The sequence below is a fragment of the Podarcis cretensis genome (assembly GCF_951804945.1).
Source record: "Podarcis cretensis genome assembly, chromosome: 9".
NCBI lineage: Eukaryota > Metazoa > Chordata > Lepidosauria > Squamata > Lacertidae > Podarcis > Podarcis cretensis.
Genome location: NC_137178.1, coordinates 78,021,529 through 78,037,209, shown reverse-complemented (window position 1 = coordinate 78,037,209; position 15,681 = coordinate 78,021,529). Strand labels below are relative to the sequence as shown.

Here is a 15,681-nt window from a genome sequence, read left to right as displayed (position 1 = left end):
TTCTTTTGATCATAAAAGTATCGTCTCTCAAACTCACATCAATAAAAATGAAAGACACATCCCTGCCCAGAAAGGCACTAGGAGGACACTGGATGCACAGAGATGGGAAGTGGAATGGAGGGATAAGGGAAATTGGGTTTGGAAGGCCAGAATTAAGTGCTAAGCTATACGCAGACACTTCTGTTTGGACCAGGCTGATCTTCTTTTGCTTGAATAGCAGTTGGTGGCCTTTCTTATCCTTTGGCCAATGGATTGGGGGGTGGATTGGGGGGGGGATATTATCTTTCTTCACTCCCCCTGGCTTCTGCAGTCTCAGGGCAACTGACAATGGGAGCAGAGTTCTGTCTAGCAGGAAGGAGCTGAAGCAAACTCTTTGAAGCCGCTGCTTCTCTGATCCATCAATGGGGCCCAGATTGGTCCTCCCCTTGCCATGACGAACTTCCTGGAATGAAGAGGGAGCAGCCAGTGGCCCTTAGTACCCGGACAGCAGACTGAGTAGGCACTGGTCACTTGATTACAATATCCCCTCAGATGATGATATATTTATTTATTTAAATTATACTAATTGTTTTAAAATTTGCATGTGTATATATAAATTAGCATATGTATATCACTTTTGTCCTTGTTTTTTGTTGATGTGTAAATGGCGATCCTAAACATACTGGATGACATGCAACATTGTGCTCTTCCATTTGTTCTGGCAGTATGAAATTCCTTCTCCCCCCACCACACTCAGGTTGCTCTGGGGGTTCTCCTGACACCCCCAGAACCAATTTTGAGGGTGCTGTGGGAAGAGGGGTGCGAAAGCAAGTGGAAGTCTTTATGTAGGGCTTGTGCTAATGCGGCTGGTTAGGTGAATCCTGTCCATTTCTTCACAGTGCACTGTAGACTCAAGTTGGGTATGATTCAGCCAAAATCCACACCATTTTAAAAGTCCCATTGATTTCAATGGGAGAGAGTAAAGCACATGCTGAAAGTTCTCCCTTTGAAAACAATGGAATTTTAAAGTGTCTAAGTGTGGAGCTCCACATCAAAAAAACGAAGATCATGGCTACTGGTCCCATCACCTCCTGGCAAATAGAAGGGGAAGAAATGGAGGCAGTGAGAGATTTTACTTTCTTGGGCTCCATGGTCACTGCAGATGGTGACAGCAGCCACGAAATTAAAAGACGCCTGCTTCTTGGGAGAAGGGCAATGACAGGCCTAGACAGCATCTTGAGAAGTAGAGACATCACCTTGCCAACAAAGGTCCGTATAGTTAAAGCTATGGTTTTCCCAGTAGTGATGTATGGAAGTGAGAGCTGGACCATAAAGAAGGCTGATCGCCGAAGAATTGATGCTTTTGAATTATGGTGCTGGAGGAGACTCTTGAGAGTCCCATGGACTGCAAGAAGATCAAACCTCTCCATTCTGAAGGAAATCAGCCCTGAGTGCTCACTGGAAGGACAGATTGTGAAGCTGAGGCTCCAGTACTTTGGCCACCTCATGAGAAGAGAAGACTCCCTGGAGAAGACCCTGATGTTGGGAAAGATGGAGGGCACAAGGAGAAGGGGGCGACAGAGGACGAGATGGTTGGATAGTGTTTTCGAGGTTACCAGCATGAGTCTGACCAAGCTGCGGGGGGCAGTGGAGGACAGGAGTGCCTGGCGTTCTCTGGTCCATGGGGTCACGAAGAGTCGGACACGACTAAACGACTAAACAACAACAACAAGTGTGGTTGGGTAAATTGTGGTGTCTGTATCACATTGCCTACTCCTATTCTTGTATATCTAGCATCTAGCAAAAAAATAATTATGGCAATTTGGTTGTCACAAGGTTAACATTTTTCTTTCATGCATTTGATAGGCACAAGGGACAGTTTGCTTGTAAATACATTATTTCAGTGTTAATGCTCACCATGAAGACATTTTTGGGCTCCTCTAATAGAAAGGAAACCCAGTGCAAAGTGTAACAAAGGGAAGAAACTCATCTTTTGAATCCATGGAAGAAAACTGACTGGAAAGAAGAGGTTTCAAGAGAAAGGAAATAATTATAGCCATGTCCAATTTGTGCACTTTCCTCCCACCCAAATTTCTGAACATGCTTTGCTGAAATAACATCTTGTTCTGCCCTAACACTAAGATCTTCAGATGATGAGCTTTGACTAACAATAGCTGCAGTCCTAATATGCTGCCTTAAACCGGCGTCCAACAACTAGGAAAATGTACTAAAGATTTCCAGTCTTTGTTGCAGCTGAAGGGCGTAAATCAGGGAAATGCAGAGTCAAAGGCATAAAAGTGTTTCATCGTCTGCCTAACTGTGCAATCCTAAATGGGCTTAAAGGAGTGTGTGAGCTGGAGAGTTGGCTTCCACTTCTAAAGTCCTGTCACCTTGCACCTGATGGGAGGAACAGATGGTCTTTTTTTGGTAGGCAGGGGGCACTTCCATCGTCTCTTTGTTGATTTTTTAAACTGGTCCCAACTGGAACCAGCTCCAGGCTGATATGGGGCGAGAGATTGTGGGACCTCTGCAAATAATCCCCTTTGCTCCACCTTTGCTGCAGTGTCTTCTCCATCTTAGCCAACTATTAGATGTTAAAAAACCCTCAGAGGCCTGCTGAGGCTTGACTATTGCATGGATAAACATCTGCATCTATTTGTATATTACTTTGAACACTGTACCCATGAATGTGTTCCATTCATCATTTAGTCAGATTTTATTAGATGCATTTCAGTAGCCGTAATCCAAGGACAAGTGTATGGAGGCACTTAATATTTACCCCTCCTGGGTTATTACACTGGCCAGCATAAGCTGACTGGCTGGGCCTCCTTGTGAAGAGGGTTAGTCTTGGTGATGTTGTCTCCATGTATGAAAAAGGCTTTACTGGGCCTTAATGATCTATCCAAAGTTTGTCACAAATATAACATTTGGGGAAAATTCTCAAGCATTTGGTGGTCATGCAACTTCAGTTACTCTTGGCTTTTTGGATCCATTTCCATCTCATTTCAAATGACTTTGGTCACTACCTATGCTAGGACAGTGGAAGATGGAGCCTGCCATTTTTCCTGGATCCCTCAGCAGTTTGTGATTAGTATCAACCAGGGCATCTGTTTGGGGAGGCTGGTTTGGGAGGAGAGGCACTATGGTTCTGTTCCTACCTGGAAGACCATTTTCAGAAGATGATGCTTGGATAGTGTTGCTCTGCCCCATAAGCTGCATCCTATGCCTATGTTCAGGGACGTGGGTGGCGCTGTGGTCTAAACTACTGAGCCTTGGGCTTGCTGATCGGAAGGTTGGTGGTTCGAATCCCCGCGATGGGGTGAGCTCCCATTGCTCGGTGCCTGCTCCTGCCAACCTAGCAGTTCGAAAGCACGTCAAAGTGCAAGTAGATAAATAGGTACCGCTCCGGTGGGAAGGTAAACGGTGTTTCCATGCGCTGCTCCGGTTCGCCAGAAGCGGCTTAGTCATGCTGGCCACATGACCTGGAAGCTGTACGCCGGCTCCCTCGGCCAATAAAGCAAGATGAGCGCCGCAACCCCAGCATCGGCCACGACTGGACCTAATGGTCAGGGGTCCCTTGACCTTAATGCCTATGTTCTGTCCCTCAAGCACTTTAACATTTTCAAGAGAGGTGGGGAATCATTTTCAGTCTGAGGATCACATTCCCTTCTGGGCAGCTTTATGGGGAATATACCTGTCATGGATTAGCCAGAAGAAAAAGTGGACCAATCAATTAATTTGGATTTTCCCCTTTGTGCAGAAGACTAGCACCTGCACATACTTGCACATACACCTTCTCCTCCATCAATGCAGCAAGCATCATTATCAGATTTCAAGGACATATTCCAACCACTTTTTAACTTGTGCTTTCTAACTTTTGCAGAAACAATCTAGAGTTAGGGTACGAAGGGAGGCCGCTAGGGGGCGCATCAGAAGATGGCCGACAATACCATCTCTCCGGCTCACACGAGGTAATTAAGAGGCTGTTATGGGAGTATGCAGCCTCCCTCGTTACCCCAAAGGAATGGGGAACGCTGCCTTGCCTGCTGTGCCCATAATTCACCCCCAGATTCGAAATGGAGTGAGGGCACTAGGCACAAAAGCCCTCGTGTGGGTCGGCTCTCCTGGACGCTGTCTCTGATCTGCGCAGCTAGTTGCGGGAGCTCAAAATAAACAATCAGAAAAGAAGCAAACGCACATACTTCAAGTGATGATCGGGAGTAAGGACTGCTAACTAAAGGGATCTCTGGAAAGAGGAGCGACGGGCTGGACTTAACAATAAATCAAGAAGAGGAATAAATCAATAAGATTCATCAAAGGATCGGTATGTTGGAGCGAGACTGAAAAGGAGGGGGGGAGAAAAACTTTTCTTTTTTCGTCTTATGCGAGTACCCAATAATCCCCCCCAAAGAATCGTTGCAATTACTGATCACAAGCAGGAGGAATAAGAACTGTGTGGAAATTAATTACTATGTAAGGACGTGGCTTATGGGAGCATCGGGAAACGAAAGTAAGTCCTTTGTGACGCAGTTATAAAAAGAGATTTATCATGGCAGGCCCGCCCGCAGGAATCCAGGGGGAGGAGGACTATGGCTGTTACTATGTTGGAGTGTGGGTTCGGCCTAGCAGGGCCCCATGAGAAAATTTATGAGGGAGCGACGGGCCTGGGGAGATCAGGACAGATTGTCAGAATGTTTTGTACGGAGGTGTTGAAATGGCGTCTGTCTACTTTTATGGCTCTTGGATGAATGTAAAATCCACACAGGAAATAGTGACGTTTGTCTTCAACCCGCTTGTGGAGATTATCAGAGATCACAAAGAAAGGAGATAACAACAAGAAGATGAGGAAAACAACAAAGAGAAGATTGAACAGAACTGTGAATATTATTTTGACAGAACTGTGTAATTAAATCAGTAGCAAGAGAGATGATTGGATCCCTTTCGGAGCTTGAAGCATGGGTACCCCCAACAAAAATTTAAAAAATTTGGCTGTGTAATTTGGAATTATTGTTATTTGGAATTAATGTGATGTGATTGGCCTGTTAATAAAAATTATTTTTTTTAAAAAAAGAGTTAGGGTACGAAGAGAAGTAGCCATGTTTGCTGATGATATTAAATTATTCAAAGTGGTTAAAACAAAAAGGGATTGCACAACTGGCAAAATGCCCCATTTGGGGGTCTGGGTTTTGCCTCCCCCCCCCATGAAGCCCAAAGTTATGCTGTGACAGCTTTTGGTTCAGTCCTACATTTGATGTATTGCTCATCAGGCTACTCCAACCAGAGGTGGCAAGAAAGACTTTGTTAAAGCTTTTAAGCCAAATAAAGTTTAAGCACTAAAATATATCCACATTTTCAAGAGCCAAGGCTTCCAAAGGTCTGTTTGCACAGAGAGTTTTTCAAGACCTGGAAATCACTCAGGAATGGAGTGTCCATGGTGAAGGCACTCAATAACTGTGGGAGAGTAATTGAGAATGGCTCTCTTTGTTGCCCTTACAATTTGAATGTGACTGGAGCTGTCAGAACTGGCTGTACCATTAAGCAGCAAGCCAAGTGTCTCAGATGGCAAACGTTAGGGTGTAGCAGCTGTTTCTCCTGAGCTATTCCCCTCTGTTAAATGACAGGGCTGTGTGTGCACACAGCCTTTGCTTAGCCCCCTAAGCTAGTCAGCTTGTTGTTGTTTTTTTTTAGTCGTTTAGTCGTGTCCCACTCTTCGTGACCCCCTGGACCAGAGCCTGCCAGGTACTCCTGTCTTCCACTGCCTCCCGCAGTTTGGTCAGACTCATGTTTGTAGCTTCGAGAACACTGTCCCACCATCTCGTCCTCTGTCGTCCCCTTCTCCTTGTGCCCTCCATCTTTCCCAACATCAGGGTCTTTTCCAGGGAGTCTTCTCTTCTCGTGAGGTGGCCAAAGTATTGGAGCCTCAGCTTCAGGATCTGTCCTTCCAGTGAGCACTCAGGGCTGATTTCCTTCAGAATGGATAGGTTTGATCTTCTTGCAGTCCATGGGACTCTTAAGAGTCTCCTCCAGCACCATAATTCAAGCTAGTCAGCTACCTGAGGTTAAACAGTGCAGATATTAGCACCCTAATCACTTATTTGCAAATTTATAACAAATTATGTTTCTTATCCACTAGATGGTGGTATTTAACATACATAGAAACCCTTGAATTCTTTTCTCTTGAATGTGAACACATTTAGTCGTCTTTACCATCTCTGCCATTTCCCCTAAATTTAATTAACCATTCTTTTAGAGAATGGTTAAAAGGGACATAGGTGGTGCTGTGGCAGGGCAGGCAGTATTTCAGGCACCTTGGACCCAAGCCATAGAGGGCTTTGCGGGAGGTCAAGTAGATGTATTTGTGTGCATTTAAGGCCATGGAAAGGGACGCGGGTGGTGCTGTGGTCTAAACCACAGAGCCTAGGGCTTGCCGATCAGAAGGTCGGCGGTTCAAATCCCCATGACAGGGTGAGTGCCCGTTGCTCAGTCCCAGCTCCTGCCCACCTAGCAGTTCGAAAGCACGTCAAAGTGCAAGCAGATAAATAGGTACCACTCTGGCAGGAAGGTAAACGGTGTTTCTGTGTGCTGCTCTGGTTTGCTAGAAGCGGCTTAGTCATGCTGGCCACATGACCCAGAAGCTGTCTGCGGACAAACGCTGGCTCCCTCGGCCTATAGAGCGAGATGAGCGTGCAACCCCAGAGTCGTCCGTGACTGGACCTAATGGTCAGGGGTACCTTTACCTTTAGGGCAGGGGGATTCAGAATTACCCAAATTTTGGCATGGCAGACAGAAAAGTAACAAGTGTAGTCTCGCTCCTAACTCCACCTTCCCCCTAGGTTTACTATCACCTGCTGTGAAACTGCCTGTCCTGGACCTTGCAAAGGTGCAGAAGCCTGTCTGGAACAAGCAAGCTGGCAAAACCACGGAGGAATAGCTGCTAATGTTCTGGTCACCATGGGCCTCCTTCATAGTTTTCTGCTTGGAGCTGGGTACATGGAAGGGCTTCCTCTTCAGTTGCTGAGGAACTGCTCATGAAGAGCAAAGAGACACGCACAGAGAATAACGAGTGGATAAATTAGAGATAGTCCCTAACTTTATCCAAAGAAAAGCGTAGTTTGCTAAGATGCCATAAGATTGCAAAGCTCAGGAATAGGGAACCTGTTGCCCCACAGGCCAGACTTGGCCTGCTAGGCCTCCCCGCTTGGCCTATGAGGTCATCTTGTGGAACCCCCCCACCCCACCTTATGTCATACATGACATCACATGTGGGTCAGGTGAAGGTGGGTTTCAAAGAAACTGCTGTGGGAAGTGAGAGGGGGAAAGATAGAATTTTTAAACCAGGTTTTCTTCTCTTGTGGGTGGGGGCAGGAATACTGGCTGCTGTGCAACATGAGAGAAAGAATTCTGCATGGGTGGGGTATCTCAAGTTGATGATTGTATTCTGGGTGACTTTACATACTTGCCACAACTCTGAGTGACGCTGTAATTCTCATGGTAAAGGTAAAGGGACCTCTGACCATTAGGTCCAGTTGTGGATGACTCTGGGGTTGTGGCGCTCACCTCGCTTTACTGGCTAGGGGAGCCAGTGTACAGCTTCCAGGTCATGTGGCCAGCATGACTAAGCCGCTTCTGGCAAACCAGCGCAGCACACGGAAACGCCGTTTACCCTCCTGCCAGAGCCGTACCTATTTATCTACTTGCACTTTGATGTGCTTTTGAACTGCTAGGTTGGCAGGAGAATTCTCATGAGTGAGACCCAGCTAGCCCCAAATTCAGCTTCCTATCCATCTGAGGGACAGCTGCTCTTCCTCATCTTTATTTACAGCTGGGTAGGCAGGATTATCTGTCTTGGCGAGTTGTGTACACCTTCCACCTCCTCCTCACAGGTTGCTTTTCAATTCGCTGCACCTCCCTCCTCCACATTATATAAGCTGAAGGGCGGCTTCACATGTTACCTAGGCAACGCCTAAGGTGCCAATTCATGCCCCTCCTTTCCAAGTTCTTCAGTGTTCAGAGATGGAGAGTTGTTGTTCTACCATGTTCTTACGTATCTCTAAGTCCTCAAAGTTTTAGAAGCTCACAGGACCATTTTGGGGAGGACATTTGTTTTAGTTTACAAACCACTGCAGTTTTGCATGCACAAAGCGCCTCCCAAGTATGTAGAAACTAAGAGCATTCTGATCTTGGGCTCATACATGACTAGATGAGAGGCAAGCTTCTGAATGAGAGGCAAGCTTGACAGACACCAAAATTACCCAGCTCAGGTTACTATCTGAGCTAGAGAATAATTGCCAGATTCCCCTCACATATGTCTGCCACTTTCCTCCATTCCCCAAACCCATCTCCACCCCTGCCACCCCAAAGAAACCTATCAAACACGCTTCCCCTTACAGGCAGCCCCCGTTTACACGTGTTCAATATGTGCAAGACCATGCACGATTGTGCATAGTGTCAACCCATAAACACCACAAATCTCTTGCTGAAACATCACTAAAAGGGCAAAATGGAGGTGGGGTGGAACTATGGGTTGAACAGGGAGCTTGCAAGCTCTTTCAGTGGCTTTCAATTATACGCAATTTGACCAACACACGTGGTGCCTTGGAACATAACCCCCACACAAACGAGGGTGGGTGGGTGCTGCCTGTACTAACGTATTTGATTAGAGAGCAACAAGGAAACATCCCGATATACAGTGGTACCTTGGTTCTCAAATGCCTTGGTACTCAAACAACTTGGATCCCAAACACTGCAAGCTGGTAAGTGTTCCAATTTGTGAACTTTTTTCAGAAGCCAAATGTGCTCCGTTTTGAGTACCACGCAAAGGTCTGTCTGTTTTTGCTGTTTATTTTGCGTTTTTGTGGCTTTTTTGTTTTGTTTTTGTGACTGTGTGGAACCCAGTTCAGCTACTGATTGATTGATTGATTGATTGTGTGACTGCAGTACATTGCTTATTGCTTTCGTTTTATGGATCAGTGATCTCGTTAGATAGTAAAATTGATGTTAAATTGTTGTTTTAGGGGTTGTTTTTAATTGTCTGAAACAGATCAATCCATTTTGCACTACTTTGTATGGGAGAACGCGCCTTGGTTTTGGAACACTTTGGTTTTGGAACAGACTTCCAGAACGGATTAAGTTTGAGAACCAAGGTACCACTGTATGTATATAATATTGAATCTTCCTATATATAGTTCTCTCCTTAGATGCCTGCAATAACTTAAATCACATATATGAACAAATGGGAATGAAATCTTAAACAGTCCATAGACGATGCTGATTCCCTATCTATTACTTTAACAAATAAAATTTTTGAAAGAGCTAACAATTAGGTGTGAATAACTGTGCTGGAAAGGTTATAAGGAATAGCAACTTTGCTACAATGTTACGAAGATAAGCAATGCTGGATACAAATTTGCAGATAAAAGGAAAGAAACATGTGATGGGGGGGGGAGGGAAAGAAACCTTTCCCTGTCCATCAGTGACGGTGAAACTACAAACCAGTTAAAGTTCTAGATTTTTATACCTTGCACTGAAAATGGCTTATGCACCACCAGTACATTTTCAAGTACACAAAATTTTTATGTCTCTTACCTCATTTAAATACTCTTGAAAACAACTCTGTTAAAAATAGTAGCTTGCAGTGAAATATCCTAACTTGTAACCCCCCACAGCTAAAGGCAAAACCCCAGCCCTACCTACAACCTTTTACTGCCTCACCATAATATATTGTTGTCTCAATTTTCTGGCGGGGGGGGGGGGATGGGATGCATTAGTTGCCCTTGAGAAAGAACCATGTAGTGGAGAAAACAAAATTATTCTTTCTGAAGAGTCGTAATTATGCTTCAAGAAGTAAAAAAAAGTAGCTGTTAATTCTAGTGATATCCCTGAGGGGCTGCAAATAGAGGCATATTCTCCCGTGTTTTCTTTTAATCTGCTGCCAGTATCACTAACTAACACAGCAGGAGTAACATTATTGCTTCATTAACAGCATGACTTCAGACTTCAAGTTTTCTGCATGGAAACCACCCAATGTTTCCTCTCTCTATTGTTTTTTAAGCCCTTACCTGTAATCAGCCATTCCAACTTTTAAAAATATTTATTCCATCTGGGCTTTTTTTTTTTTTTTTTTTACAACAACCTCAAAATCATTATTGATGTCCCAATACAACAATTACACAATAGTAGCTGCGCCAGTCCTTATTTGACACTGGGGTTGCACCAGGAGTGCCAACTTGAATAAAATATTTTTTTGGGGGGGTTTAAGCCCCGCCTTGCAGCTCTCATGCACCTCTCAGGCACAAGTTCTATGTAATCAGTACTGTTTGGCCATGATAATCAGGAAATGTTACCTCTTTTCCAAAATTGGTTTTGAACCATTCCAAATCTTGCATCCTGATGAGGGTATGACTTTCTTCAATGAAATGGTCCTTTTCTACCCCCCCTCACTTCTTTTACTGTTTTTAAGCATTAGGTTTTAGTTTGCAACTTTTTATACTCTTATACTCTGCAAAGCACCAGGCACACGGATAATTCTATTGAACAACAGAATGAAAATTTTAACTTCTCTAAGAGATTGTGTTTTGCCTTCAGCTTAATTATCAAATGTCAGTTTCTGGTGCTTTCTATTGCTTTCCTCCATAAATAACACGTGCCTGGGACAGGAGTGTTTCTCATTTTTTTTAGAATTGGTAACTCCATCCTGGAGGAGGGGGAAATGATTACATTTCCTTCCACCCCGCCCCCTGCAGAAGATTTCAAAATACAATTCCCCTATCTTAAACATGAATAAGAATTAAATATTTCATTCATAATACTGAAATACCACCATGTCTCAAATCTATGCAGAGATATGCAGTTTCATGGTCTTAAAAAAATAGTAGCAGACCAACCCTGTTCTGTTATTTGTTGTCATGCTTATTAGATTGTTGAAATGATTCTTCCAGCAGTTGCTGAAGCCCTACCTAAAAGCCTAAGGCATATGGGGACGGAGGCACTTGCACCTGCCCGTCAGAGCCAATTTCCACCTTCCTTCATGCTCCAGTGAGAAAATCTTCCAACCAGCCACACCCTTCCTGGCTGCACTAATCCAGTCATAGGAAGTTTGAGGTGGAGGAACAGTTTCCCCTAGAAGAAATCCATGGCACAGTCAACATGTGTCCTGTGTCTGAGCCCTGAAAGCTGAAGGGTTCGTACATATGTGTGTGTGTGTGTGTGTGTGTGTGTTTCTAACGTACAGTATGTGTCAGGGACTGACCAGATGAGGAGGAGGGGTAGAGACTGCCACCCCGGGAGATGAAGATAGCATGGACCCAGGTTTGTGGTGGTGGCAAACAGGGCACACCGCAGAAGAAGAGGAAAAGAGCTGGGAAATAATGGAGGCTGAGGAGCAGGAACAAGCTGGCAGATGCCCTAGTCCTGGACAGAGACAGGAGTCAGAAGTGGTAGAAACAGGACAGCAGGCAGTGGACACCACGTCACTTGGAAACCTGTTAGAGCCACCTCCTTCTCTGAGAACCAGGCTCCCCCTTCGTGTCTCAGAGCAGCAAGCCAGAGACAGAAAGCTCTCTTCGCCGGCCATCAGAGGCAGCAGGAGGGGTCTGGAAGCGAGGAAGTAGCTGCTAGCAGAGGCGGCGCGGGCACTCGGAGCAACGGCTCAAGATTGAGGGAGAAAATTCCATGGGCCCCGTGTATTTCTGTTGATTTAAATAAAAGAACTGAAAGAAGCTCTCCGCGTCTGTGATTTCACTAGGCAGTTAGCCCAGTGAGCTGTTGACGGCACTCTCATGACAGTATGTGTAAATAAAAATAGGCACCAACACTAAGGGGCCCAGATCCCTTTGCCCCCCCCCAAAAAAAAACACTGACCGTGCCAAGCCACCCCAGCTTTCTTTGCCACTGCCACATGTCAGCGCGAGAAAGACACCCAATTGCCCACCTGCCTCCCTCTCTCCCAGGTTGTCCCCCCTCCTCTCTTCTTCCCCTCTGGAGGCCTCAGCCTGGACCCCCTGAGTGCCCCCTGCCACGGAGTGAATTTGGCCACGGCCTGTTGGCGTCTGGGTGGAGAGAGGAGGGGATAGTGCATGGGCAAGGGGAGAGGCAGGGCAGCCTCTGCTGGTCCTTACCCTGGGTTGTGCCTACTCGGCTCCAGCTTCCATCCATCCATTTGTCCTTCTGGCAACCTTCTGGCAAGGGGAAAGGTGCCCCCCAAAATGTTTTATTCAAGTTGGCACCACTAATCATCAGTGTCCATACCTGTATCAGACAGCAACATGGCAGAGCATGAAGTATTTCATATATATGAACTACACACCTGGGGAGGTTGGAAGCTTTGGAGAAGTGAACCCTTTATTTCATGCAGGGAAAAAACCACAAACCTCTGAAACACTGAGCAGGAAATGAAGTGGCTTTCAGATTAGGATGCTAACACAGTGCACAAGCCAGGCAGAGTCAGTTTTAAAAGAAAGAAGACTGTAGGTCTGATACTGATGCACAAGGGCAAGCAGACTTAGTAGTTATGCAGCACATGCCAGCCATTAGGACCAATGGTTGGGGATGGAGGCCACCATGCTGGGTACTTCAAGCAGAGGGTGCTATGGTATTTGTGTGTGTGTGTGTGTGTGTGTGTGTGTGTGTGTGTGTTGGCATGGGATGACATAACAGAGGGAGTTCCCTGTCACCATGCATGGATTGGTTCAGTCCATGCATTGCTAATGTGGGGACAAAATGAGCTTTCTACTCTGCGATTGGCATGTGTTGGCAATGTTGCCATAGATGCAGGGAGAGGACTTGAAGTGTGCCTGCTATGTCCCCTGTAGTCTGTATTGCTGTCATTTTCTTCTTGGAAGCACATAGGATCTTGACTAAGGCTGCAATTTTACACTCACTTACCTTAAGCCCCACTGAACTTAATGGATCTCCTTTTACAAGGGTCGCTCATTAAAGATTTCCCCTGACCTACTTCCACTTATTGTAGGAGGATGAAACTGCACATGTATAATGATACAGCTCTCCATAGGTAACATGACAATTTGTAGCTCTGAACGCCTAACAGTTTCTCCGCTAGTCGTGCTAACGTGGAGTAACATCTGATAATGGAACCAATTGAAGCAGAGCGGTCATCAAGTTCCTGTACTTGAAAGGGCGCACACCACGGGAGACGTGCGATGAGATGAAAGGAGCTTATGGGGAGGATGCCCCATTGTATGACGTAGTCAAGCACTGGCATCATTAGTTCAAGTGTGGTCGGACTTCAGTGGAACGGCTCCCATTCCTGGGCGACCACAGTTCGTCATTGATGAAGACACCATCCAGCAAGTGGAGGCTGCCATTTTGGAGGATCGCCACATAACTGTTCACCAATTAGCTGCAGATGTCAAGATTAGAGTGGGCTCTGTAGAAAAAATCATCCATGATCATTTGCACATGGGAAAGTTGCACACACGGTGGGTTCCCCGGCTGCTGCTGCCTTTCCAGAAGCAGGAACAAGTCACATGGTCACGGGTTCTTTTGGCCATGTGTCATAAAAACCATGATGACTTCTTCGCCAGACTCATTACTCAGGAGGAAACATGAATCCATCATTATGACCCAGAGACTAAATCTAGTACAAACAATGGAAGCACTCTTCCTCACCACGTGTCCAACCATCAGCGGGCAAGGTCATGCTCATGGTCTTTTGGGACCAATGTGGAGTAGTGAGGATGGATTTCCTGGCAAAGGGTGCCACAATTATTGGGACATACTACGCTTCACTGCTGCAGAAATTGCGGAAGGCCATCAAAATTGAGAGGTGTGGTATACTGACCAAAGGTGTCCACCTCCTGCAGGATAACGCCCTGGTTCACAACTCGCATGTCGCTCAGACGGAAGCATGGTCCCATGGCTATGAAATTCTCCCCACCTCGCATCATATGACTTCCACCTCTTTCCAACCATGAAGTTATTTTTGAAGGGCAAGCTTTTTTTGATGAAATGCTGATTTCTAAGGTCAAGTTGTGGCTTCGGACGCAACCTGCCGACTTCTGCAGACGAGGTCTCCACAGCTGCATAAAGCGATGGGAGAAGTATGTGACTCTTGCTGGTAGCTATGTAGAGATGGACTAATAACTGTGCCAAGTTTCGTTTATTTCAGTACACGGGAAGTATGTCAGGGGAAATCTTTAATGAACGCCCCTCGTATTCTGAGTATATGTGCATCATATTACGGTACATGCATAATATTGATATTACATAAGTAGCCACTGGTGTATCTGGGATCAAAGGACTGCTCTGCCTTAACACGATGATTTTTTAAAAGTAAATGTGAAATAGTTCTGCAGTGCTTTTAAGTGATGCCTTCTCACTTCTCCAGTCCACGGCTTCCCCTCTGTGCTGGTCTCTTGATTTCTGCCCACTGTTGGCAGCCTTAGAAAGCTCAAAATATGTCTGCTCCATGCTGTGGTCACCACAAGAGGAACTTGCACTTGTCAGAGCCCATTTCCACATTGACTGTCACTGCCTCCGTGCCATGAGAGGGTGGCCTTAATCCGGGCCATGGGTCAGCCCTGGAACCCTTTCTCAATGCCAGATGCGCAGCGCAATGTGCTGAAAGAGAGAACACTCCTGACCTCGCAACGACAGGCTCAGGCTGGCCGAGGGGAGTTTGTACTCTCCTCCCCCCCAGACTCAGACCAAGGACAGGAGGGGTCAGCGGTGAATGGAGAATGGAAGGCAGAAGGTTTTGTAGACTCTGGGCTACATGTTTTCCTAGGCTGAATAAGGTAGATCAGAGCAGGGTCACTGCATGGTAGGCAATCCCCCACCCCGACCCCCACCCCAAGAGACAGCCCTCTTAGTCTCTAGCAGCGAAAACAGCTACGGGTCTCATGGCTCCTTAAATACTAACAAACCTATTATTTCTGCATCATTTTTAAACATAATCCTAACAGGCAGGCAGGCAGCTAAGCTTTCTAGAAGGCATGTGCAGAGTGTTTCCATGAAAGGAGTTATTCCAGGCAACTTCTTCTCTTTAGCACTGAGATGATGCTCTGTTTCACTTTTCTATATGGGGGCGGCGGTGAGGCTGAACAGCGGTTGACTTTAATGGGGGACGCGTCCCATTTCCCTCGGTTAAGATGCTTTCGGGCTGTGTTGACAGAGACAAAGAGAGACAGAAGGATTGATGATGATGATGATGATGAACTGAGCCAGTTGAAGGCAGTCTGGGTCCAGCCCGCGTTGCTCTCACTCCGAGTCCCGACCCCGCACCCCACCCTCGGGTCTTCGGTGCTCCCCCGAGCTCAGGGATTGCGCATGCTCGCCCGTGGACGGGCGGAACCGCACCGCCAACTCCGAAGCAGCGCGACGTGCAGGGAGGGGGCGAGGCGACCGCGGCAACCCCGAGCGGCCGTCCGGGAGGAGAGCGCGGGCAGGGGAGAGCCTCGTGGGGCCGGGAGAGGGGAAGGCAGCTCGCTTGGCAGCCCCGGAGCAGCCCCGGCGCCGCCGGCTTCGCTCGCTCGCTCGGCCGTCGGGGCGAAGAGCTTGGGGGCCCGGCGAGGGCGGGCCAGGGGGAGGCTCCGCGAGGGCGTCGGCAGGCGAGCGGCAGAGGAGGAGCGCCCGGCACCTGCCGGGGACGCGGGCAGCGGGCAGCAGCAGCAGCAGCAGCAGGCGCGCCGGCGGAAAGGGGCGCGGGCGGGCGGGCGGCGCGCTCGACGGCGCTGAGGGACGGTC

General features: G+C 46.9%; 1 protein-coding gene across 4 annotated transcripts in view; it reads right to left on the bottom strand.

The window, feature by feature from the left end:
* SLC2A9 (solute carrier family 2 member 9) overlaps window positions 1-15,681 on the bottom strand; it is a 318,333-nt gene that overhangs the window by 204,631 nt on the left and 98,021 nt on the right. The window lies entirely within an intron of this gene.